This window comes from Diabrotica virgifera, chromosome 1, assembly GCF_917563875.1.
Source record: "Diabrotica virgifera virgifera chromosome 1, PGI_DIABVI_V3a".
Taxonomy (NCBI): domain Eukaryota; kingdom Metazoa; phylum Arthropoda; class Insecta; order Coleoptera; family Chrysomelidae; genus Diabrotica; species Diabrotica virgifera.
The window spans coordinates 299,682,000-299,708,400 of record NC_065443.1 but is presented as its reverse complement, the minus strand read 5'-3'; the positions used below and the strand labels follow the sequence as shown (position 1 = coordinate 299,708,400).

Below are 26,401 nucleotides of genomic sequence, written 5' to 3'. Positions count from 1 at the left end.
TTGCAGACCACAAATCCATGGAGGAACGTGTTACATCTAACAGCTTTTGGAGTAAAAGATAGCAAAACATCATTTAATTTAATTTGAAGACACTATGCAATAGTTATTTATGATAATGAAATAACTAGAATTGGAATCATGGATCAAAAATATAGGTATCCGTGGAATCTTAACCTTCGGATGACCAAGCGGGGGAAATTGTGACCCCAGCGTAGGTTTTTCTTTAATAAATTCAAAAGTATTTTCAATTTTTAACTCATTATTTTTTTATTTGACTTTAATATCATTCTAGATATCCTCATATTTTGAAATAAAAAAAATTCCCTGTATTTTACGAATAAAAAATATATTCTGAAGTTGATGTTTAGTAAAATACAGTCTATATATAATTCCAAGTATGTTTTACGCTAATGACGTCGACTTTGCAAAGTAACAAGACACTTACTCAACATACACACTACACATGACACTAATACTCATGTTGTGACTGGCTGAATAACATAAAGTCCATGCCATAAAAAAAAACTTCAGTTTTTTGTTAATTGTCATTTTTGACCTGGGGTCATTTTTCCCCCCTTGGTCATCCGTGTAACAAATCGTAAGGTTTAATGCAATAGAAGGAATTAAACTTACAGAACGCGTTAAAAACGAAGAGATTCGCAGAAAAACTGGAACAGAAAACATAGAAAAAACATCAAGACTAAGATGGAGATTTGCAGGACGTGTAGCACGGCTCAGCGATTATACACGGACTAAGAGATTTTTATAATGTGAGACCCCGTGAAGATAAGAGAATCCGTGGAAGAATAACTGGATGTAAAATAGGATTTCCTGGATGCGTATGTCCAGCGGTGGACGCGAGAAGCTGGATGATAATGATATACCTTTAAGGGGACTTTGAATGTTAACACATTTAACTTGAGACACATGAAAGACAAATACTGAGATTAGTGACAACCAGAATGGTAAAATTTGTTGTTATAAAGAAATTCAAAACTAAAATAATAAATTATTATCTTTTTTCGCATGTTCACCTTGTTTTTTTGTTAGTCTCAAACTTTTCCATTGCCCCTGTAGAATGGATCGACCTGCTTTATTATATATTGTGAATTGTTGTTCAGAAACCACCGGAAGTAATGTCACATTAACGATATAAAGTGAAAGAATTGGATAGAAATGCCAGAACAATAGATCCCTTATATCTTGAATTGAAATAGTATGTCGATTGAGTGAATAAGCATGCCGATAGAACGTGGAGATTTCAGATGCAATAAATAAGTTTGTCATGCATAAAAATGGTCATTTCATATACGATACAATGTTACTACTGTAAGTCAATGAATTTTGTTATTTTACACAACTTTTAAAGGAATCATTGAAACTAAAACTTCGCTTAACTGACTAAGATCTCTTCAATCGTCAGAATATAGTTTTCTGTGTTCAAGAGTCAAGACTACTGCTTAGCACTCTTTTCAACTTTTACAAAAAAATTGCGAAGGTATTTGACATCTTCTGGACAGACTATATTTGACATATCTTCGTAAAGAAGAAAAAGTAGATAGAACGATAAATGTATTAAACTACGAACTACGTGTTGAAATTTCTTGTGAGAAAAATAAAATACAACTATTCATAATAATAAAAATGGATGGGCCCAAGGTTATTAATCGCCCAGATATCCCATATTATTTAATATCTACTCAGATATAATCTTCAAACAGGCTTTGCAAGATAAAAACTTTGGAATGAAAATTCATGGTGACCTGATTAATAATCTTATGATACGCTGACGACACTGTTATCTTATGCGATAGGCTTCAGGGCTTTAAGATTGAACATATTACCATCAAACCATTTGGATGCCACCAAAAGAAGAAGGACCCAAGGTACACATACTACTAAATAAAAATTAATTCAAAGGGAGTAACCTCAGGGTCTTGATAATAATAGTCTCAAAGTGAAACACTCAAAAAATCTATATGGAGGGTAGAAAGTAGACAGCAAATCTACTACTTATGTAGAATGTAGGTAGAAAGTAGACTATGGTAATAAAAAATTAGCCACTTCAAACCCAGCTAACTTCTAATCTTATTCGCATTTTCATTATTCCATATTTTTTTTGTTAAAGCGATATTATTTCTAATAATTAACTTTTATTTTTATTCCCTTTGGTAAATTTATTTAAAAAATTGTCTTGCACACTTTTCAAGCCATCCTATTTTTACGTTTAAACATGAAAGAATGTCACACACTCTTTTAATCACCAACCTACAAAACACATGTTTTGATCTCGAAAACATCAAAAACAGTGGAAACATGGTGCTCAAAAATGTTAATTTTTTAAGGGAAGTGGCAGGGCAGATGTCCATAAAAAATGTATCAGGAAAAAATAGGAAGTGACAGATGGTCGCAAGGGAGGGATATCAGTGAATGGCACCCACAGGAAGGCTAATAGACAGTAATAATAGTATCCCATGGAAATATTTCTATGACTAGAATAGTAAAAGCAAAATAAAAATAAAAATAGGAATATCAAGAAAATATGCATCACACAACACTTTTAAAGATAGATTAGATACGATATTTTTAAAAATTTTATAAGAACTAGAATAAAAACCTAGGAAATAGAGAAAATACGAGAACATCAGACTGATTTCAGACGGGGAAGAACAACCGATCAAATGTTTATGCTAAAATTGTTACAAAACAATAGTTATGAACAACAAACATATTTCAAATCAGTTTAACGTCAATAAGGATTAAAACAGGGAGACACCCTACCAAAAGACTTATTCAACCAACTTATTAGGTACTAGAAAAGATAATTAGATGAGCCAAGATCCAACAAGTGGCACGATTTTGAACAAAAGACAACAGCACATTTAGATTTTACAGTTGACTTGGTGTTTCTGACACGTTCAAGAATAGAACTTCGAAAAATGTTCATAAAATCTGAAAAAGCTAGAAAATTACCTGACTATAAATCAAGAAGAAAAAACGAGCATAAGGAAAAGAGAAGGGAAAATGCAGAAGAAAATAAATGGACACCTCTAAGGCAGGCCGCACATCAAAGAAACATGAAACGTAAATTACGTTTCCTGGAAATAAACCACTGCTAAACAAATATATGTCCGGCCATTTATGAAACTCTCCGAAAATAAAAATGTGTCATGAGCATGAATCACACTCGTTTCATTGGTAGGCGGACTTTGAGATTTGTTTAGCATTGTTTTAGTTTCATGAAACATGTTTTTCGTTTCATGTTTAATGTTTTTCGTTTCATGTTTCTTTGGTGTGCGGTTTGGCTAAGGACGAATAACAGAGTATAAATTTGACAGAAGGTAACAGAATTTGAGTACCTTGGAGTAACAGTTAGAAATAGAGGAGACGAAAAGAGAGAGAAAATAAACGGTTGGTGAAAGGTAGCAAAGTAGGATCATTGAACGCACTGCTGAAGCCAAAAAATAGGGCAGCCATGATCCGAACTTACGAAACAATAGTGAGACCAACGGTGTTGAATGCATGTCAAACTTGGACAACAAATCAAAAAGAAGAAAAAAGCTAGAGATTTGGGAGAGGAAAATCATGAGAAAAGTTTTTGGTTGTATAAAGCAGGATAACGGGGAATGGCGTAGAAGAACAAACCACGAGGTAATGGAGATGTATGAGAGACTCAAAATAACATATCAGGGCACAGAGAGTTAGATGGTTGGGACATGTTTCACGAATGCCACAAGTAAAAAACGTCCAAAGAGTTTTGCAAGCAGAAGAACAAGGGAAGAAAAGAAGAGGAAGACCATGAAGGAAGTGATTTGATGCTGTTCGGACTGACAGAAGAAATGGTAACAGGTGAACACGTCAAGGACAGGACAGAGAAGAAGTGAAGGACCGGAAAAAGTGAAAGAATCTAGTCAAGACTATCTACGCCAAAGACCTTTAAGCCCTCTAGTGTCACAATTTGCAGACTTTGTTTTTATTACAGATGAACGAGTTCTAATATAACATAATATTGCTAACTTCAAAAGCTTGAAAATATGAAATACATATACGTTGAAAATGGAATAGTTATCAGTAGTAATTGCACAAGATCTCTAAAATTATCGAATTTTTCCCGAGTGACACTTTGACAGTTTTAATTTCACGACCCGAAGGGGAGTGAAATTATGTCAATGTGTCACGAGGGCAAACATTCGATAATAATTTTAGAGATCGAGTGCAATTTGTTGCGATTATTTCATGAATAAAACTATTCAAAACCGAAATTTTATTGTAATTTATTTATGTAAGTACAAATTAATACAATTAAACACACAGTTGTTATAAATATTTGACGGTTGAAAGTCATCACTTGTATAACTTTTAAAACAGTAATTGGCATTAATGTCACTGAATGTATTTTTTCGTAGCAACGAAGGGCATCTGACGTAATATACTTGACAACGAGATATTATCAAAAATTATCACTTTAATTTTTATTTCTGTAGCTTTCTATTGGTCAGAATCTCCTATGAATGAAATAATCAGTAGTAATTGAACAAGAGCACAATTATTGAATTTTTCCCGAGTGACACTTTGACAGTTTTAATTTCACTAGCCGAAGGCGAGTGAACTATGTCAAAGTGTGACGAGGGCAAACATTCTATATTAATTTTAGAGATCGAGTGCAATTTGTTGCGATTATTTCATGAATAAAACTGTTCAAAACCAAAATTTTATTGTAATTTATTTATGTAAGTACAAATTAGTAAGTACATTATAAATATTTAACGGTTGAAAGTCATCACTTTTATAATTTTTAAAACATTAATTGTCATTAATGTCACTGAATGTATTTTTTCATAGCAACGAAGGGCATCTGACGTAATATACTTGACGACGGGAAATTATCAAAAATTATCGGGTATAATATCACCAGAGAGTGAGAATAAATTGAAAATAATGCGACAGTTTTTCGAAAATTTGTTGTCTGGCAATAGACACGAGAGACCGCAGGGCTCGAGTGGCTCTTGCCCAATGACAACAAATTTGCGTAAAAATGAAGCATTATTTTCTTATTTATTCTTACTGTCGTGTGATATTCGTAAGATTATTTTTGAATACGTATATTATGGATATTTTCTTAAATGTGACAAGTTGTCAAAACTAGGAAACTGGTTGCCATTAAACAGAAACAATCTACTTATAAAAATTCTATTGGTAATTTTCTACAGTAGATAATTATCAGTATAATTTTAATCTGATTGGACAGAATTAAACACGTGATCAAATATGTTAGTATACGATTGGAAGTTAAAATCATTAAAAAATTATCAGTTTAATTTTTATTTCTGTAGCTTTCTATTGGTCAGAATCTCCTATGAATGAAATAATCAAAAATTATCTCAGTTTAATTTTTATTTCTGTAGCTTTTCTATTGGTCAGAATCTCCTATGAATGAAATAATCTAGAATATTTCAAAAGTTTCAACAAATAAGGCATCAGACTGGAATATCCCAGCAGCATTAGAACATTTAACTATGTGGTTTGAAGATTAAATGGCGCTAATTGCAAAATATCAACAAAACTCTAGATAAAAATGGATACTTTAAGAAAAACAAGCACAGTTTGGACCATCTTAACAAATGAAGCAATAAGAGAAAAAAAAACACAAAATTGAATGTTATAAAACTTAAACAATGACGACTGTTACGAAGGGGACACCCAAGCATTTAATAAAAGAAAAAGAACAACTTGAGGGTACTGTCAATTCACCAAGAGTGAGAAATTTATAAGAGAATAATTGGTGGGAAGATATAAAACACAAGACAAGATACGATAAACCTCCTAAAATACAACTTTTTAAAAAAATTATCATATACGAAAATTTTTTAAGTAGTTTTCCACCCACATACTATCACTACATCCGTTCGGAGACGACTCCCACTCTACACAGCGTATGTTCCATATCTCACGTTTACTCACGAAAATAACATCGTCTTTTTATTTTTGAAGATTTAAATACCTACGGGATCGTAAAATACGTAGATAAAAGTGGAATTTGTCAACAGGCTGGCAAATCATAGATAGTGATTGATTAGATACCTCACTACATCCGGTCCTGGGCGTGAAAAAATACTAGTGATAAGCGATAGAAGACAAAAAATGGAGATGTGTGGCAACGTAGATAACATTTATTGTGGAATGATTTTGTAGTTCTAAAACATCATATAGAATCGACAGAATGTGAAATATTATGATTTTCGTAAATAAAAATGTATAAATGACCTAGAATATGCGTATGTGCAGTCCTAGAAGAACGTGGAAAACAGTAATAAACCATTACAGATGAAATGACAGGATTACACGAAAAGATAAAATATTTTCACTGAGTGTTTTGCTAAAGTAGTAAATTCAGAGGTTTCTTTCTATTTTCATACATATTTACTTATTTATATATTATTTTCTTGTATAGCTGCTAGAAGTTAGGGGAAAGAAAGAAGTTTTTCTCTCTTCTTATCCCTACCCTACACAATCAACCATATTTTTCTTTTCAATACCTGATAGGAGATGAACTATCTGAATAAAATCTACGGCGGAATAGACTTCTTTTACTTAAAAATTTGGAAGAATTTTCGGAAAAAGTAGAGTGAAGGTTTCAATGTCTTACGAATAAAAATATGATTGATATTTCTTATAAAATCTAACGACAGAAAATATATATGCGTTCAACGACTTATGTTCGGTCTTTTGGACGCTGCATTATGGAGATTATCCCAGTTAAATTTAACCAGAATTTATAACAGTTTTGTTCCCGAGTGATTTTAAAATGTGAAAATTAAAATATTTGATGAATACTTCAAACTATGGAACAAAACAGGACCAATGAAAAATAGGTTTTGGTATAAATCTAGTCCACTTGACCTATCACAAATGGCATAATAAACGAACAAAACGTACCTAGTTACAACCATCTAATATGCACTAATTGTATATGGAATAGAAAAAGACATTTTGAGGTGATGTTACTAGTGTAGAAGAGATGTTTGAATTTAAAATTGCTAATATGAGAAAAACCGTGTAATCCAAAAAATATAGTTACATACTTACATAGCTCACTAAAAATTATAAAAACAAAGAGAGAAAAGTAAGTACTTTGTACAATAATTTTATTAAGGGATGCACTATTTAGGGACCTTTTTGGCGTGATGTTATGAGATAATTTTATAAAAACGACAGGTCATCATTGGGGACTTACTTCAAAAATAGCAGTATTTTATTCAGCAATCTTGTTGATCGATGTATTTTAATGCTACACCAGGATTTAAAAAACACAAATTCATTACCCAAGACATTGTTCAAAATTTGTTTGGTTTTCCCTTTAAAATCAATTCAAAATAATCTTACTATACTATACATATTTTATTAATCGACTTATTTGTCTGACTGATAAAATCTAAAATTACCATTCAAATTTTCCTGTATTTAGTTGTGAATGGACAAAATATTTTTATCAATGTAATCCAGAAATGCAATGGGCTGGTCTAATTCGTTTAAAAAACACTATGGAAAAATCTTATATGTATTTTATTCTTCTAGCTGCTTTAAGGAATTCTCATAAATAGTTGCTCGTTTTTATATATATAAAAAAATAGTATCCAACCTATGAGATTAGATCATACAGTGCGGTTTTATTATGCAGTTTGTCCGGAATTCATTATAACCAGAGTTATAAAAAAAATTAAGGTTAAAACCAAAAAGAACGATTTTTTTGAATACATGCTTATTGAAGAATTCCTCAAATTTGTATAGGTAACCATTTGACCACAATATTGTGTCTCCCTTTAAAATGAACTAAAAAATCCAACATTGTTTTATTTTATAGACAGATTTGACTGAAGATATGTCTCAAAATTAAGCCAAACATTCAATGTTTTTTTTATAGAAAGATAAATAATTATTTGATATAAGAATAATAATTCTATATACATCTCAGTAGCTTTTAAGAAAAGTCAAGTCTAAAATGACATAGTTACGAACTTCAGTAGGTAAAATTTTTGAGTAATATAAGTACCTACATAAAGGCAAAATTGGACACGGAAAGTCTTAGCAAATCTGTAAAACGATAAAAAAGAGACAAAGCAAACAATATGGTCCCTCTGTGAAATCCCTTCCAAAATTCAGTCAAAAGAACAAAGTTTTACTCAAATAATACTTTCGTATTAAAATTTCTCGCAGACAGAATAAAAATAAACACAGTGGAAGAATTGAAGCTTCTGAACATCGTGTTTTTTTGCTGTTGCCTGAAGCTATTAATTCATTCGTCTTGTTCAGTAGGTACGGTTTTGGCTATCAAGAGTTTTGACTATCGGTCTACAAATATTTTATTTTTCGACATCACGGCTGTTAAAAATAATGTTAAAATTATCAAACTCTACTTTTAACCTTTTAGTAATAAACATCCTATGTGTGAATGAATTATCAAGATTTATGAATTAGAAGTATGTTATTCTCTTTATTAAAATAATGTGTTATGTTTTACTTGGATATTTGACTAAGTTTAAAAACCTCATTTAAAGGCGAATGTTGCTGGCATTTTGATACTAATAAACAACTTTTAAGAAGAGCGATATCTAGTAAAAAAAAGGCAAAAAAAATTGGACACTGGGAAGTCTTAGATATTGTAGAAAACTATGAAGAACAGAAGCAGAACAAGCAGGAAACATGATCCATGTCTAAGATGGGCATTCCAAAAATAAGTCCAAGAAACAAAGTTTTACTCGCAGACTTATCTACCTATCTAGTATGGCCATAGCCACGGCATGGGCCTGAACACGGCATATCTGAAGATGGGCATTCCAAAATTAATTCCATGAAACAAAATTTTACTAACATACTTCTCGATCATCCTAAAATCTTTCGTAGACAGAATAAAAAATAAAAATTGTGAAGAGAAGCTTGAAACTTCTGAAAATCGTGTATAATGGATTTTTACTTGAAAATACTTTTCAAATACCAGAATAATTATTGCCTGAAGCTATCAATTCGAGTTGTTTAGTAGGCTTTGGCTATATGAGTTGCCTTTATTGGTCTAAATATTTTGTTTTTCGAAATAGCTGCTTTAAAAATTATCAAATTCTACTTTTAACATCTAGTAACATCGTACGTGTAAATGTATCAAAATTTATGAATAGAAATACGTTCTCTTTACTAAAATAATATATATTATGTCCTCTTACTTGGCTGTGTATGTTTAAAAACCTTATTTTAAGCCTAGTGTAGATACCTTTAAGAAAAGACAAGTTTAGAATAACAGTTGGTACAATTTTTGGCTAATATAGCAAAAAAAGGCAGAATTGGACACGGAAAATCTTAGATGTCGTTCAAAACTATGAAAAGATACCAAGCAGAAAACACTGTCCAACTGTAAGATGGGCATTCCAAAATTGGGAGTTGTTTAGTAGGTTTTGGCTATAAGAATGCCTTTGTTGGTCTAAATATTTTGTTTTTCGAAATAACTGCTTTAAAAATTATCCAATTTTACTTTTAACGCTAAGTAACATCGTATGTGTAAGTGTATTATCAAAATTTATAAATTATAGAAATACATTCTATTTAAAATAATGTCCTCTTACTTTATTTGGCTGTGTAAGTTTAAAAACCTTATTTTAAGCCGAATGTAGCTGGCATTTTGATACCAATAAACAACTTTTAAGAAGAGCGATATAGTAAAAAATGGCAAAAAAATTGGACACGGAAAGTCTTAGATATTGTAGAGTAGAAAACTATGAAGAGCAGAAGCAGAACAAGCAGGAAACGTGGTCCATCTCTAAGATGGGCATCAAAAATAAGTCCAAGAAACAAAGTTTTACTCACATACTTATCTAGTATGGCCAATGGCCATAGCATGGGCCTGAACACGGCATATCTGAAGATGGCCATTCCAAAATTAAGTCGATGAAACAAAATTTTACCAACATACTTCTCGATCATCCTAAAATCTTCCGTAGACAGAATAAAACATAAAAATTGTGAAGAGAAGCTTGAAACTTCTGAAAATCGTGTATAATGGATTTTTACTTGAAAATACTTTTCAAATACCAGAATAATTATTGCCTGAAGCTATTAATTCGAGTTGTTTAGTAGGCTTTGGCTATAAGAGTTGCCTTTATTGGTCTAAATATTTTGTTTTTCGAAATAGCTGCTTTAAAAATTATCAAATTCTACTTTTAACATCTAGTAACATCGTACGTGTAAATGTATCAAAATTTATGAAAAGAAATACGTTCTCTTTACTAAAATAATATATATTATGTCCTCTTACTTGGCTGTGTATGTTTAAAAACCTTATTTTAAGCCTAGTGTAGCTGGCATTTGATACCTTTTAAGAAAAGACAAGTTTAGAATAACAGTTGGTACAATTTTTGGCTAATATAGCAAAAAAAAAGGCAGAATTGGACACGGAAAATCTTAGATATCGTGCAAAACTATGAAAAGACACCAAGCAGAAAACACTGTCCATCTGTAAGATGGGCATTCCAAAATTGGGAGTTGTTTAGTAGGTTTTGGCTATAAGAATGCCTTTGTTGGTCTAAATATTTTGTTTTTCGAAATAACTGCTATAAAATTTTTTAAAGTTTACTTTTACCGCTTAGTAACATAGTATGTGTAAGTGTAATATCAAAATTTATAAATTATAGAAATACATTCTATTTAACATAATGTGTCCTCTTACTTTACTTTGCAGTGTAAGTTTAAAAACCTTATTTAAAGCCGAATGTTGCTGGCATTTTGATAATAATAAACAACTTTTAAGAAGAGCGATATAGTAAAAAAAGGCAAAAAAAATTGGACACGGAAAGTCTTAGATATTGTAGAAAACTATGAAGAGCAGAAGCAGAAAAAGCAGGAAACATGATCCATCTCTAAGATGGGCATTCCAAAAATAAGTCCAAGAAACGAAAGTTTTACTCACAGACTTATCTAATATGGCCATATAGCCATGGCATGGGCCTAAACACGGCATATCTGAAGATGGGCATTCCAAAATTAAGTCCATGAAACAAAATTTTACTAACATACTTCGCGATCATCCTAAAATCTTTCGTAGACAGAACAAAAAATAAAAATTGTGAAGAGAAGCTTGAAACTTCTGAAAATCGTGTATAATGGATTTTTACTTGAAAATACTTTTCAAATACCAGAATAATTATTATTGCCTGAAGCTATTAATTCGAGTTGTTTAGAAGGCTTTGGCTATAAGAGTTGCCTTTATTGGTCTAAATATTTTGTTTTTCGGTATAGCTGCTTTAAAAATTATCAAATTCTACTTTTAACCTCTAGTAACATCGTATGTGTAAATGTATCAAAATTTATGAATAGAAAATAAGTTCTCTTTACTAAAATAATATATATTATGTCCTCTTACTTGGCTGTGTATGTTTAAATGCCTTATTTTAAGCGTAGTGTAGAAGATACCTTTTAAGAAAAGACAAGTTTAGAATAACAGTTGGTACAATTTTTGACTAATACATATAGCAAAAAAAGGCAGAATTTGACACGGAAAATCTTAGATATCGTTCAAAACTATGAAAAGATACCAAGCAGAAAACACTGTCCATTCCAAAATTGGGAGTTGTTTAGTAGGTTTTGGCTATAAGAATGCCTTTGTTGGTCTAAATATTTTGTTTTTCGAAATAACTGCTTTAAAAATTATCAAATTTTACTTTTAACGCTAAGTAACATCGTATGTGTAAGTGTATTATCAAAATTTATAAATTATAGAAATACATTCTATTTAAAATAATGTCCTCTTACTTTATTTGGCTGTGTAAGTTTAAAAACCTTATTTTAAGCCGAATGTAGCTGGCATTTGATGCTTATAAAATATAACTGGGTAGGTACTTCCGGTAGACTAGTTTCTGTATATCCTGCTGTACGATTGATAAGAAAGTAATATGGATATGTAAAAAACGCGTTGTACAACGCTGGGGGATTCGCTATAACCGCGTGCTTGGGGGTCTAAAATACCATTTGGTAAGGAAATTTTGTTATTAATCGAGCCTGTCTCGCCGTCTATGGTATCCGTAGCACTTATGTACATATCGGACAGCGAGCTACGATTTGGCTGGCCGAAGAGGAGATATTGTTAGTGAATGGATACACACCCACACACCTCAATGTCATACACATACAGGTGGATCTAATATTAAGGTCGCACACAACAATCGGCTATCCTCAATATGGACCATTAAAAACTCACTGTATTGAACTGTACACTGCAGATGAGAACTCCTTCCAACTCACTGAACTCTCCTTCTGAAGATAATCCAACATTTTATTCACTAGACACTCACTGAACAATTTTTTGAAACTCCGAGAGGAAGTCCGGCAACGTCGTAATTGGAACGCAACAGCGGAACGTTCTCACTCTATGGCATGTCGGAAAAGACTGATGCGGCGCGGGTAGGAGTGTAAGGAATGACGACCGTGGCGCTCCCGCCGGCAGAACGGAGAACGTAGCGCGAGCTTTTTATGAATGGGAAGCCGCCATTATGAATGAAACGACGTACATTCAAGGAAACTTGCGAAGTATTCGCAACATAGGCGCGGATTTGGTTTTTTAGCGGGAACTCGTCAGAATCTTACCCCTTTATACGGGTACGTACGATATTTATTTTTTATACAGCATTATTTGTAACGAACAAAAATGGAGTTTAAAAATAAATCCCTGAGTGAAAATTAGTGTATTTCTTTTAAATTTTCATAAAATTGATTAGGGGCTGTTCAAGTACTATGTAAGCACTTAGTGGGCGGGGGTCTTTGCTTTGCTTATTTTTAATGTTGTTTTGAAGCTATTTCCTTGTGGAATTTTTATAATCGATTATTTTAAATGGGAAATAAGCCACAATTTTACCAAAAAAATGATTTTATTAACGTTTCGACGCCCAAGTCGGGTATCGTTGTCAAAATACAAAATAATACTAAATTAAACAAAAATGTTGCTTAGTAAAAAATTCTAAAATACGCAACTCATCAATATTGACAATATCATTTTAAAGTCTTCTACTTTAAAATGTATGTAAAAGTCGTATATATGTGTAAAATGTACGTAAAATGCGTGTAAATGTGTAAAATGCGAATACTCCGCAAAGGACTTGGAACAAGAGAGGCATTGTTTGCGTTTAATGTCCTCTCTCAAAGAGGCTTAGATATGAACCTGGATATTTATTCCTGTTTCATCGACTTCGAAAAAGCGTTCGACAGGGTCCGGCATGAAAAACTAATATAATTATTGAAAAACAGAGATATATACAGACGAGATTTACGAATTATCATAAATCTGTATTGGAATCAAAAGGCCAATATAAAGATAGAACAACAAGAATCCGAGAATATTGATATAAAGAGTAGGGTAAGACAGGGTTGTGTTCTGTCGCCGCTACTGTTTAGAATATACAGTGAGGCTATATTTATTCAGGAAGCGATAGCGGAGCTAAATGATGGAATCTCTATAAACGGAAGAATAGTAAATAACATAAGATTCAGTGATGACACCGTTATAATGGCAGACACCCTGGAATCGCTACGGACTGAAAATAAACAAGAAAAAAACTAAATTTATGATCGTCTCAAAAACAGAACATGGAAATGAAAGGTTAATGATAGAGCAAACCCAAATAGAAAAAGTAAAGATATACAAATATCTGGCAACCTGGGTCGATGACAAACATGACCAAAGCAAAGAAATTAAAGTCCGAATTGAAACTGCAAGGCAAGCATTTTTAAAAATGAAGACACTGCTTACAAACAAAGACCTTCAGTTGCCTCTCAGATTGAGGGCTCTAAGATGCTACATATTTTCTATATTGCTATACGGAAGGGAAGCTTGGACATTGAAGAGACAACACATAAGAAGAATAGAAGCGTTCGAAATGTGGTGTTACAGAAGAATATTGAAAATTCAGTGGGTTCAAAGGATTACCAATGTTGAAGTGCTACGACGTTTAAATAAGGAGTTAGAAATTATGAAGAGTATAAAAACTAGAAAACTGGAATATTTGGGTCACATTACCAGAGGAGAAAAATACGAGTTGCTGAGAATTATTATGCAAGGAAGGATCCAAGGAAGAAGAAGCATAGGAAGAAGACGCATCTCCTGGCTGAGGAACCTTAGAGAATGGTTTAACTGTAGTTCATTACAACTGTTCAGAGCAGCAGCAAACAAAGTGACCATAGCCATTATGATATCCAACCTCCGATAGGAGAGGGAACTTTAAGAATGTATAAAAAGAAAGAAGACTTTAAAATGTATAATACATGTCTGAATTGCCGATATAAATGAGTCAGATTAAATAAATTATTAGAAGAATTTTTTACTAAGCAACAACATTTTTGTTTAATTTAGTATTATTTTGTATTTTGACAACGACACCCGACTTGTGGCTTATTTCCCATTGAAAATAATTGATTGCTTATTTTTGATGACATGGGGACGGGGGCCCTAGATGGTGATTACGACAGTAGTAATTATTTACTTTTTTACACATATTGCAACCTATACACCACAAATTGTCTGTTTGAAACTGAAACGTATTTTTAGGATTAAAATGGTAAATGGGGATAGTACCTAAAAATAAAACCAACAGTTGATGACTTGGTTTTGGATAAGACCAGAACGACACCACTGCATCCTCAATCAGATGGAATGGTCGAGAGGATGAACCGAACGATGCCGATGGGTAAACACTTGTCCAAAGTTGTATCTGAACATCAGCGAGATTGGGACCAACACATTCATTTATTCCTGATGGCCTACCGCTCGGCCGTGAATGAAACTACAGGTCAAACACCAACCTGCCTGATGTTGGGTCGTGAAGTTCGTTTGCCCTGCGACCTAGAGTTTGGCTGCAGACCTTCCGAGGAACATGTTGCAGGCAAAGAATACGTCGACCGCCTGAAGTTACGAATGAACAACATTCATGAACTTGCCCGACAACACATCCAGATAGCCAGTGACAGAATGAAAGATCGGTATGATTCTCGATGCAAGAATGAAAGCTTCGAAGTAGGTGATCTTGTCTGGCTTTATAATCCACAACGTCGTCGAGGCTTGTGTCCTAAACTGCAAAGACAATGGGAAGGTCCGTATGAAGTTAAGAAGAAAATAAATGACGTAATATACAGAATTAAGAAGTTACCAAACGGTAAACCAAAAGTTATTCACATAAATCGTCTGGCACCATATGCTGGCTCAAACGAAACAGAAGCACGAGTTCTCCAACAGGAGATGAAAGATGCCGCACAACCGAGTTAAGGAATTTATGTCAAATTACGCAGAGAGAAAGAGTGCTAGATTCGGCGTGACCACAGAAATTCAGCAAGATCTGTTTAGTGTTCCAGAAAACGTATCTCTAGCCCACTGTGTTGCCCAAAACCTCGAGATGACTAATGGAATCTCGTCCGTATTCAATAGAAAGTTCGGCCGCCTGGACGAGTTAAGAAATCAGCAGCCTAAAATTGGAAGAGTACTGCGATTGGAAGATGGTCCTCGATCTTTGCTGTATATGGTGACCAGGAAGTCTTATACGGACACGCCAAGCTACGAGAACATATGGCGTGCTCTAACTAATTTGAAGAAAATCGTGTGTAATTCTGACATCAAAGATTTGGCTTTACCAAAAATAGGCCATGCAGTAGAAAATCTGGATTGGAAGATTGTGAGAAGCATGCTTGAAGTGGTCTTCAGGGAAACTGGCGTACGAATTACTGTGTGTTGCATGAACCCGAAGATGTCATACCCTTCAAAGACAGTAGACTGTTACTTCTTTTCTAGGGGTGTATACAGAGCTGGAGAATCCTGTAGATTCCGCCATCCTGGGCATCTAGAGTTGCTGATCGGGACGCTCAGATCTTAAGAGGGGAGCAGTGTAACAAAATAATTAATGACCGACCCTCGTATAACAGATCCCATCTCCACATACACATTCCACGTCGATCTTTCTAGATAAGACGCAATGTAGCGGGACGGAAGACGAAAAATTCTCCGAATGTGTGGACAATAACTAGAGATGAGCGTCGATTGTTCCAGAATAACGACTGGGCTATAAATACGGATAAATTTTGTAAATAGAGTTAGTTGATAATATAGATTCGATCTGTAACTTGTATAAATAAATTCGTATAAACGAACCGAGAGTATTATTTTAAAGCGTACTCACGGTACAATATTTCGAACACATCTTCTTCTTCATGTTGTGCCGTCTTTTAACGAATGTTGGCGATATGGCGATCACTTCTTTAAACGCTTCTCTATCTTTTGCAACGTGAAATATCTCTTTAACACTGAGGTTAGTCCAATCTCTGATATTCCTAAGTAAGAAATAAATTCATAACAAATAAATCCATATATGCCCTCCTACCAGGGTTGAAAAAAACATGTTTTTTTTATTTTATACAAAACAAACGTTTTTTTTTTTGTTTTAAACGGTTTTTTTTTGTTTTAAACATGTTTTATTTTTCGTTTTTATATTACATATTTTAAACAAATAAAACGTAGAAAAAAACATTGTTTAAATCATATTTCTTAAAATGAGAAGGATCTGGTTGAGGAATTAGGCAGCACAGATACATAATATAATAACTTATGGCTGTTCAGCTCATATTATGAACTTACTTGCCTACGATATAGAAGTGCCAGGCATAAAGAACAGTGTCAAAAAATTGCAAATATTTCAGAAATGTACATTTTGCTAGCGCAAAATTCCGAGAAGCTGGTGATTTTGCTCTTGTATTGCATTATGATGTTCGTTGGAATACTTTATCCACTTTATCGGAATGCTTAGAAAGGTAGTTGAAAAACTGGCCAATATTATTTCACATTTGCTCTAAACAATAGAATAAGTATTAAAAAAATTGGAAAAAAATCCTTTGTAAAAGGTATAAATTTTTTTTTATTAAGATTTTTTAAAAGAGCTACATCACATGGCAACCAGGATAATGCCCTGAGGTAATGTATTGAAATTTCCCAACACGTGGGATCCAAATTGAGTTGTTTATATTTCAATGACTTAATGCACTGTCAGAAAAACGTCAAAGTGAAAACCGATCTTTTAAATTGCTCTTTAAAAAATATTAGTTTTCGACGTTTTTTTCTACATTTTTATAGTAGTAATCATAGAAATCGGACGTACCTTCGGTACAACGATCATTGAGACTACAGATAACCCCCATTGTTTTAATTTAATTTGAATTTTTACGACTGCAATATCGTTTGCTGAAGCGCCTACAACTGCAATATGAGTGTCAATAGCGGAGGTAGGCCTCCTGATCCACCGCCCAGAAAAACTATTATATTCGATAGTCAAAATGATGCAGAACAAATGGAACTTTCTGTAAGTACTCCCATTCCAATAAATTTGACAACCAAAAACAACAACAACCAGTATCCAAATGATCCAAATACAACGAATATGAATGTTAATAATGAAACAAAACAGAACTTAAAAGAGGTAAGGCAAGCATTTTTATTTAATAGTAATGACCTGGGACCATATCACATTTACATCGAAAACAGTGCTAATGATTTTAAAGGTAAATTAAATTCTTTGAAAATTGGTGAAATTATTTTGTCTAACTTTCCTGAAGCAGACAATATGATTTCCAGTATAGATGCCATCGGCCGAAATAGGATTAGAGTCAAATGCAAAGACTATAAAACTGCAAATAATCTTATTAAAAACAAATCTCTGGAAATTTTTAGATCAAATAATTTGGATCTATATATTCCAAAATTTATTTTACACAGACAGGGAGTTATTAGAGACATAGACATAGATTTCTCTGAAGAGTATATAAAAAGTAAAATAAAACAGTATGATAGTCATTGTATATTTGAAATTGCAAACGTTAAAAGAATTACGCGTAAATTAGAGAAAATTGTTAATGAAGAAAAAATTGTCGAATATGTCCCTACTAAATCTTGTATTGTGACCTTTAAATCGCAAACGTTACCTAAATATGTAGTCATAAATAAGGTTATTAAAGAAATTGAAGTGTATAAGCAGAAAGTTCTGTTATGTTTCAACTGTCTTAGGTACGGCCACCTAGGCAGTCAGTGTAGGAGTCAGCCAAGATGCAATAGATGCCAAGAATCTCATAATTCTAAAAATTGTACAAAAGTTGAGTTCACACAAGTATGTTTCAGCTGTAAGGGGAATCACTTGACTACGAATTTAAGCGCGTGTCCAGAATTCACACGACAAAAGTTAATAAAAGAGACGATGGGTTTAACAAACGTTAATTTTTACGATGCAAATAAAAATATACCAAAGAATTCATATGCTAGTATTCTTAGGTCAAATATAACAAACAATGATACAAATTTTTCACAAAATTCACAACCTTCTACATCTACCCAAGGAAATAACTTTGCTAAATTTATATTTAATCCTCACACCAACACCAGTAGGCCAAATAAAAGGCAAAAGCCAAATAGTCCAGACCCAACTGATATAGCCAGAAAAGAAATAATATCTGTAGTTTCCCCTCCAAAACATTCTGAAGGAATAGTTAAAAGTCAATTCTATCAACAAAACTTAAACGTTGCAGATTCACAGTCAGAAGAGTTAGATTCTTCTGTAATAAATGTCATTTTAGAATCAGTTCTTACAATTGTTAATTCAATTAAACAAAATAATAATTTTAATATTTCAAAATCTGATGTAATTCAGTTAATTAGTAACCATTTTAACCAAAATCTAACATCAAATCGCAGGCCTAACTAAAATAAACATATTACAATGGAACTGTCGTTCGGCAGTTGCTAATAAACATAATTTAGAATATTTACTCCATCAGAACGACATCAGTATAGCTCTATTATCTGAAACCTGGTTCAAACCGGGAAAATATTATAATTTTAAAGAATTTAATTGTTTTCGAGCTGACCGCCCTGATGGATATGGCGGATGTGCCATCCTTTTGAAATCTAACATAAAATGTGAAGAAATAATTTTTCCAAATACGTATTCGTTTACATATAAGTGTATTTCCATTAAAATTTCACCTTTCAGAAAACCTTTACATATAATTTCTTTATATAATGAACCCAATAATAAAGTTTCAATTCAACAATGGATAAATTTTTTAGAAAATATATCAAAACCATTTATAATAGGAGGCGATTTTAACGCACACAATTTGGCGTGGGGTTGCGAAGTTGATGATAGATTAGGTAAAGATCTTCTAGATGCTACAGAATATTGTAATTTAGAATATTTAAACGATGGGTCTCCCACTCTCGCTATTTCCAAAAAACCTTCTGCTGTGGACTTAACCATTTGTTCCCGAGATATTGCTTCTTATTTCCATTGGAATACTCTACTAGAACCTCATGGATCTGACCATGTGCCAATCATTATTTCATCACAAAGTTTATCCGCAACAGAAGCCACATCCAGTAGAAAACATAGAATATGGAACCTTAGCAGAGCCAATTGGATGACTTATGCCAGTACTTTGGAAGCAATGGAAGTTCCATTAATCTATGAAGAATTGTTAACACATATAAACCAGGCAGCCAACATCGCTATTCCAAAATATTCCTCCATTAACGAAAAAAACAGAAGCCATATTCCGAAACCATGGTGGAATAATCAGTGTCAACTAGCAGCTGAAAGTAGAAAACATGCGTTCATTAATTATAAACAGAATCCAACGCTCCAAAATTTAATAGAGTATAAACGACTTGACGCTGTTGCAAAGAAAATCTTCAAACAGAAAAAAAAGAAGAATTGGATTGATTTTTGCGAAAGACTAAACTCAAGAACACCATTAAAAGATGTCTGGCGAAAAGTTAATTGTTTTAAAAATCGCAAACAAGCCAACAGAGTACCTATTGATCCAGAAGATACATGGTTGCAAGATTTCCACAGAAAAATTGCTCCGGCATGGGTTCCAAATGACGACACCGTACAAGAAGATATTCAAACAGTATCCAGACAAAACCACAATTTTGACGAAAATTTTCATCTATGGGAATTGCATCGAGCCCTTGAACAAAGAAATAATACTTCTCCAGGTATAGACAATGTGTCATATTCGCTGTTGTACAACTTACCGATCGAACATAAAATTTCACTACTAAACATTTTCAACAATATTTGGACAAATAAGATACCAGTACCAAATAGTTGGAAAGAATACCTGATAATTCCTATTAAAAAACCTGGCAAACCAGACCGTGATCCAAATTCTTACCGACCTATCTCCTTGTCTTCATGTCTTTTAAAAACATTCGAAAGAATAATTAAAAATAGATTTGAACATTGGTTAGAACACGATGGTATACTTCCAAGATCCCAATATGGTTTTCGCAAGTCTAGGTCTACTCAAGATGCAACTGCAGCTCTAGTTACGGCAATTCAACTTAACTTTACAAGAAATAAGTCTACAGCAGCTGCGTTCCTTGACATTTCCGCTGCTTTTGATAATGTTAATTTAGACATTCTTTACAAAAAAATGTTGTATATTGGAGTCCCTAATTCATTTGCTCTCTTTTTAAAATCTTTATATTCCAACAGATTAACTTATTTAAAAATTAATAATGATGAATTTTCATATCCTCGACTAACTAATATTGGATTGCCACAGGGGAGTATTTTAAGCCCGATTTTATACATCCTGTACAACATAGATCTTGAAGTTAGTATACCCAACAATACAAAAATTCTTCAATATGCTGATGATGTTGTTTTATATACAGAAGAAAAATTGTTAAGTAGATGTGAGGATAATTTAAAAGTCGCATTAGAAATCGTAAATCAGTGCTACGAAGAAGTAGGATTATCAATTTCTGACACAAAAACTGAGGTGTGTTACTTTACAAAAAAGCGTAGAGTTCCACAAGGCAATCTTAACGTTGGAAAATTTAATTTTCCAATTAAAAGCTGTGTTAAGTATCTTGGTACCTATCTAGACAGGAAATTGTCTTGGAAAGATCACATTCATCATATTGTTAAAAAATCAGAAAACTCAATAAATATTTTAAGAGCTTTCTGTAAAACAAATTGGGGAGCAGACCCAAATATTGCTTTGATGTTTTACCGTAACATGATCAGACCCATTCTCGACTATAGCTGTCATTTATTTGGATCAGCGACCAATACACTTCTAAATAAACTTGAAATTCAAAAAAATAAATGCTTAAGATTATGCCTAGGTTATTTAAAATCCACTCCAGTCCAAATAATGGAAAATGAAGCAGTGGAACCTCCATTGCATTTACGCCGCCAATTTCTCAGTGATAAATTTACAACTCGAATTCTGTCCAAAAAATGTAAATACCTTCAAGATCTACATGAGCTATCAGTTTTAGACCTCACTCATAGGTACTGGAGAACTAAAAAATCTATACCTTTGGTAGAAAGTTATCTAAGTACGGTAAAGTACAGTGAAGTTATCTATAAAAGCCAAATTCCGCCTTACTACAGTGCAATGACAAAAACATTATTTTCTAACAAGGTTAAAACATGTTATTTAAACTCACATTTACTGTCAAATATGTTTGATATACTTATTAGAGAAAAATGGTCAAATTTTCAGTACATATTTACCGATGGGTCAAAAGACGCAAATGGAACGGGCTGTGCAGTATTCCACGAAAATAAAAATTACCATCATCAATATAGCCTACCTATTGAATGCTCAATATACACAGCAGAAATGATAGCAGTAATGTTTGCTGTTCAGTATGTACTACTGAATCCAACTAGCAATTATGTTATATTTACTGACAGTAAAAGCGTGGTGGACAGATTAAGTAACATTCAAACAGTCAAACACATAAACCACATTGAATTGAATATACTTAAAACTCTGTTTGAAATTACACAATTAGGAGTAAATGTAACAATTGCTTGGATTAAGGGTCATTCGGGAATAAAAGGCAATGAAATAGTTGACAATTTTGCTAAATCAGCTTATGTAATCGGAGAAAAAATAAACAAAAATTTAATTCCAGCTTCAGATATTGATACTTTTAGCAGACAAAAACTTAAAAATAATTGGCAATTGCATTACAGAGAATGTAATACTGGCTCAAATTTTGCTCATTGTAACCCTAGGATATTCTCAAAAAGATGGTTTTACACAGAATATAACAGACATTTTATAAAGACCATTAATCGGATGAGAGCCAATCATGCTCTTACGCCATATTACATGCATAGAATTGGCTTGGCAGATACTCCCAATTGTACTTGTGGCAAAATCGGAGATCTAACACATGTCATATTAGAATGTCATTTAAACATAAATAACATAAACGACCTTTATAAGGAATTAAAAGATTTAAAATGTTTTTTCCCAATAAACCTTAATACTTTAATATTTACAAATGATATGGAAATTCTTCATCTCATTTATAAACATGTTAAATTATGTAAATACAAGTTGTAAACGTAATATAATAGGCATAATTTGTTAATGTGGTTTGAAAAAATTTAAAAAAAAATATATATAAAAAAAACACATAATAAAATAATAAATAAAAAAAAAAAATAGAAACAAACATAAAAAAAAGAAAAAAAAATAGAAACAAACATAAAAAAAAGAAAAACAAAAAAAAAGAAACAAAAACAAAAAGAAAAAAACAGTAAAATAATTAAAAAAAAAACAAAAAAAAAAAGAAAGCTACACAATGTACCAATGTATCTATAAAAATAATATTGTAGAATGTACTTATGTTTATAAGAAATTTATGACTATGAATCTGCAATCAATCACAAACAAGTCTGGCTAATTGGCTCTGCCAAAGCCATTTTTCAAAAAAAAAAAAAAAAAAAAAAAAAAAATGACTTAATGGCAACTGAATGCGAAATGAGTGATGTTTCTGAAAAAAACACAACTCAATTTGGATCCCACGTGTTGGGAAATGTCAATACATTACCTCAGGGCATTATCCTGGTTGCCATGTGACCACCATAGGGCTTTTTATTGAAGTATGCACTTTTAAGGCATCTATATTACATGTAAAGGGTTTTTACCCGCATATTTTTCTTTTGTGGCTCAGCTAGCATCCAGTTTATCTAACACTGATGATGATTTTTTATAAAAATCGAAAACGTTTTGTTGTGATGTAGCCCTTTTAAGGGATTTTAATAAAAAAAAAATTATACCTTTTACAAAGGATTTTTTTCCAATTTTGTGATTGATGGTATACAGCCAACTACAGGAAAAACATTTTCTTTTCCTTGTGGATTTTTTAGAATAAGTATTGATAAAGATGTAACATAGCTTGTAAATGCTACAAAGTTAAAGGCAAATGCCAAAGACTAGGTATTTATAAAAATTAAGGTATATTGCAGTGCAGGGACAAAGTCCAAACAAATACTTGCACTAAATGAGAGGCTACAGAGATATGGCTAGAACTTCTGGAAGCATTCGAGACTGAACACGCAAATGGCGAATTTTTGGTAAATGATACGAATAAAGTCAAGGAGCTTATGAAAATGGCTTTGATCCTGGCTCATTTCTTGACAAGTTGGCTTGCTCATCGCTTTAGTGGAAATAAATTTAGTCAAGAGCAAATAAAAACTGGTACGGAATATGTAGAAACTTCACTTCACATCCAGAAGCATTGCCAATTATTATTAATTATCAGGCAAAGTGTGTACCCTTTAATCCATATATATTTTCTAAACATCTAATGTACAACCATTGGCATGGTGGCGTTCTATGGTCATACAACATAAAAAAACTCTTCTCATCATACGCTTTAGTCAATTCCAAACTATGTAACCGGATAGGCAATGTCAAAGCTGCTAAGTTGGTTTCAATTTTTAAAGAGCTTAATTCTATAAGTGATCACGTGGCTGATAAAATTGATGACTTAGATTACAAGATTACTATGAGACTAAAACAATTTGAGAAAATTATTAACTCTTGTATGCAAAATGTTTTGAGTTTTCCAATTTTTGTTGTGTTCCCATTATTAATAAATAAAAATATATTTGTTACACAGTCTGTATAATAATATGTATAAGATTTTTTTTCATATTTATATATTATTCACAAAAAAAAAACGAAAAAAAAACGCTTGTTTAATTTAAGTGTTTTAAACACGTTTAAAACAGTTGTTTAAAACAAAATGTTTAAAACAAAACAACCCTGCCTCCTACAAACCATTCTGCAAATAAAATATTTGGAAAGCGAGGTCCAGGAAGAGACCTAAAATTTAATAATTATATCTACACACCATTCATCTGGTATCTAATAGTATTTGTCTCTATTTCAGATTTCTGTGAACCAATTGTGTAGTGTTTCTAGGGGTCTTTCACCACTTTGTTTTTTCAAAGTTACTGTAATTATTGTGATATACCGAATACTTAACCTTCGAGATTGTGACAGTTTCTCAGTCTGTCTTCGTTGATGTCTTAAGGCTTTAAGGGATAATTTCTAGAAATTCGATATTGGTCTCACTTATGGTTCATTGTAGTTTCCTTCCCATCACTTCAGTATCATTTCTTAGTAATTTTACTTTGTTCTGCTTGTTTGTTATCTTTTTTCTTTCTTCTATGGATATTTTTATCTCTCTTTATCGATTCATGTGAGTGCCACCTCGTTACTGTTCTTGGGTGTGCTTCGTTTTTCCTTCCTGTTATGTCGGCATTCCTAGACTATCCAGTGTTCTTTTTTCACTTTAACTGTTTCAATTTCCTCATTAGCTATTTTTTGTATGACCGTCAACGTGATACCTCGTCATACTTGTATGAACGTCAACCTTTTTGACAAGAAATAATATGCGGAATTTTGAATTTTTATTAATTAAATTCGAAACTACAATTTTATATTTATTTCATTTATTCATCAAAATTACTGAATAGGTATTTTCAATACCTTTCAAACGAGGTAACACTTGCCATAAGGTCCCATTTAAAATTATCTGTCACAGTGGCGCTGTAAAGTCATCTGTCATAATTACGTCGCCTGTCATGACCAGTTAACAAGCTTGCTCACGTCCGTTTATTTCCTCCCTCCAAATTTCACTGTTATACAGCGTGTCTACTTAAGTTGGAAACACATGGGAAACTTTTTTATTATTAATTTTACGAAAAAAAGTTATTCTTTATAAAAAGTTCTGCATGCCCCAAAACCTAAGATTCAGTCATCAGATATCAAATTTTCTCAATATTATACGAGGTATGTCAAAAAATATGAATTTCGGTCAAGGATAAAGTACGTTTATTTCTCTCAATATCGAAAATTCTTATGATAAAAAGTTGTTTGGAATTAAAAACTAAGAATAAATATGCAATTACATGCTTCTAATTGGAAAAAAAAATTCTCAAATTTAGGGATACCCAACATCGTTTTTAATTATTACAAATATGATAACTCGTTTATTATTCATTTTATGAAAAAAAGTTATTCTTCATAAAAAGCTTTGCATGGTCTAAAATCTAAGACACAACCATGAAATATTAACTTTTATTAATTTTATACGAGGTGTGTCAAAAGATATGAAATTCGCTCAAGATTATAGTAGGTACCTTTATATTTCACAATATTTCAATTAGAAGGATGTTATTTCATACTGAAACATAGTTTTTAATTCTAAACAACTTTTTTAATAACCGTTTTCAATATTGTGAAAAATAAAGGTACTTTACTCTTTGAGTGAAATTCATATTTTTTGACATACCTCGTATAAAATTAATAAAATGTGATATCTGATGGTTGCATCTTCGGCCTTAGGACATACAGAGCTTTTTATAAAGAATACCTTTTTTTCGTAAAAGTAATAATAAAAGAGTTATCGTATGTGTAATAAATAAAAACGAAGTTAGTATCAATAAATTTGAGAAAAATTTGGAAAATATCTTTTTCCAATTAGAAGCATGTAATTGCATATTTGATCTTAGTTTATATTTCCAAACAACTTTTCATAATAAGAATTTTCGATATTGAGAGAAATAAAGGTACTTTACTCTTGAACGAAGTTCATATATTTTGACATATAATATTGACAAAATTTGATATCTGATGATTGAATCTTAGGTTTTAGAGCATGCAGAACTTTTTATAAAGAATAACTTTTTTTCGTAAAATGCATAACAAAAAAGTTTCCCATATGTTTCCAACTTAAGTAGACACGCTGTAGATAGGTTCAAAAGATACGAGGGGGTACGGAATTTTGACTAGTACTGTTTAACCTCATATATAACAGAAAGCGATAGGCTGTCACGAATTTTGGGAACGAAGCGTTCACAAGACGAAACACAACTGTTACAGCTCCAACGGGAACTGCTCCCTCACTTTTTTGTCTTCTGAATGCGACCATTGAATCCAGATATGCCCTTCTGCAAGCCATCCTGCAAGTAAAAATATTTAGAAAGCGAGGTCCAGGAAGAAGAAGAACATCCTG

The 26,401-nt window shown here is 32.4% G+C and overlaps 1 protein-coding gene across 2 annotated transcripts in view; it reads right to left on the bottom strand.

Moving 5' to 3' along the window:
- The window catches only part of LOC114329400 (protein sprouty), a 467,319-nt gene that overhangs the window by 64,375 nt on the left and 376,543 nt on the right, over window positions 1-26,401 (bottom strand). Inside the window, exon 1 of one of the 2 annotated variants that reach the window (XM_050642210.1) lies at window positions 12,239-12,435. The exons of the other annotated variant lie outside the window; for it this stretch is intronic. The gene's annotated coding sequence lies outside the window, so the exon portion shown is untranslated. Of the gene's footprint in view, window positions 1-12,238; window positions 12,436-26,401 lie in introns of those variants that run through there. 2 annotated transcript variants of the gene reach the window in all.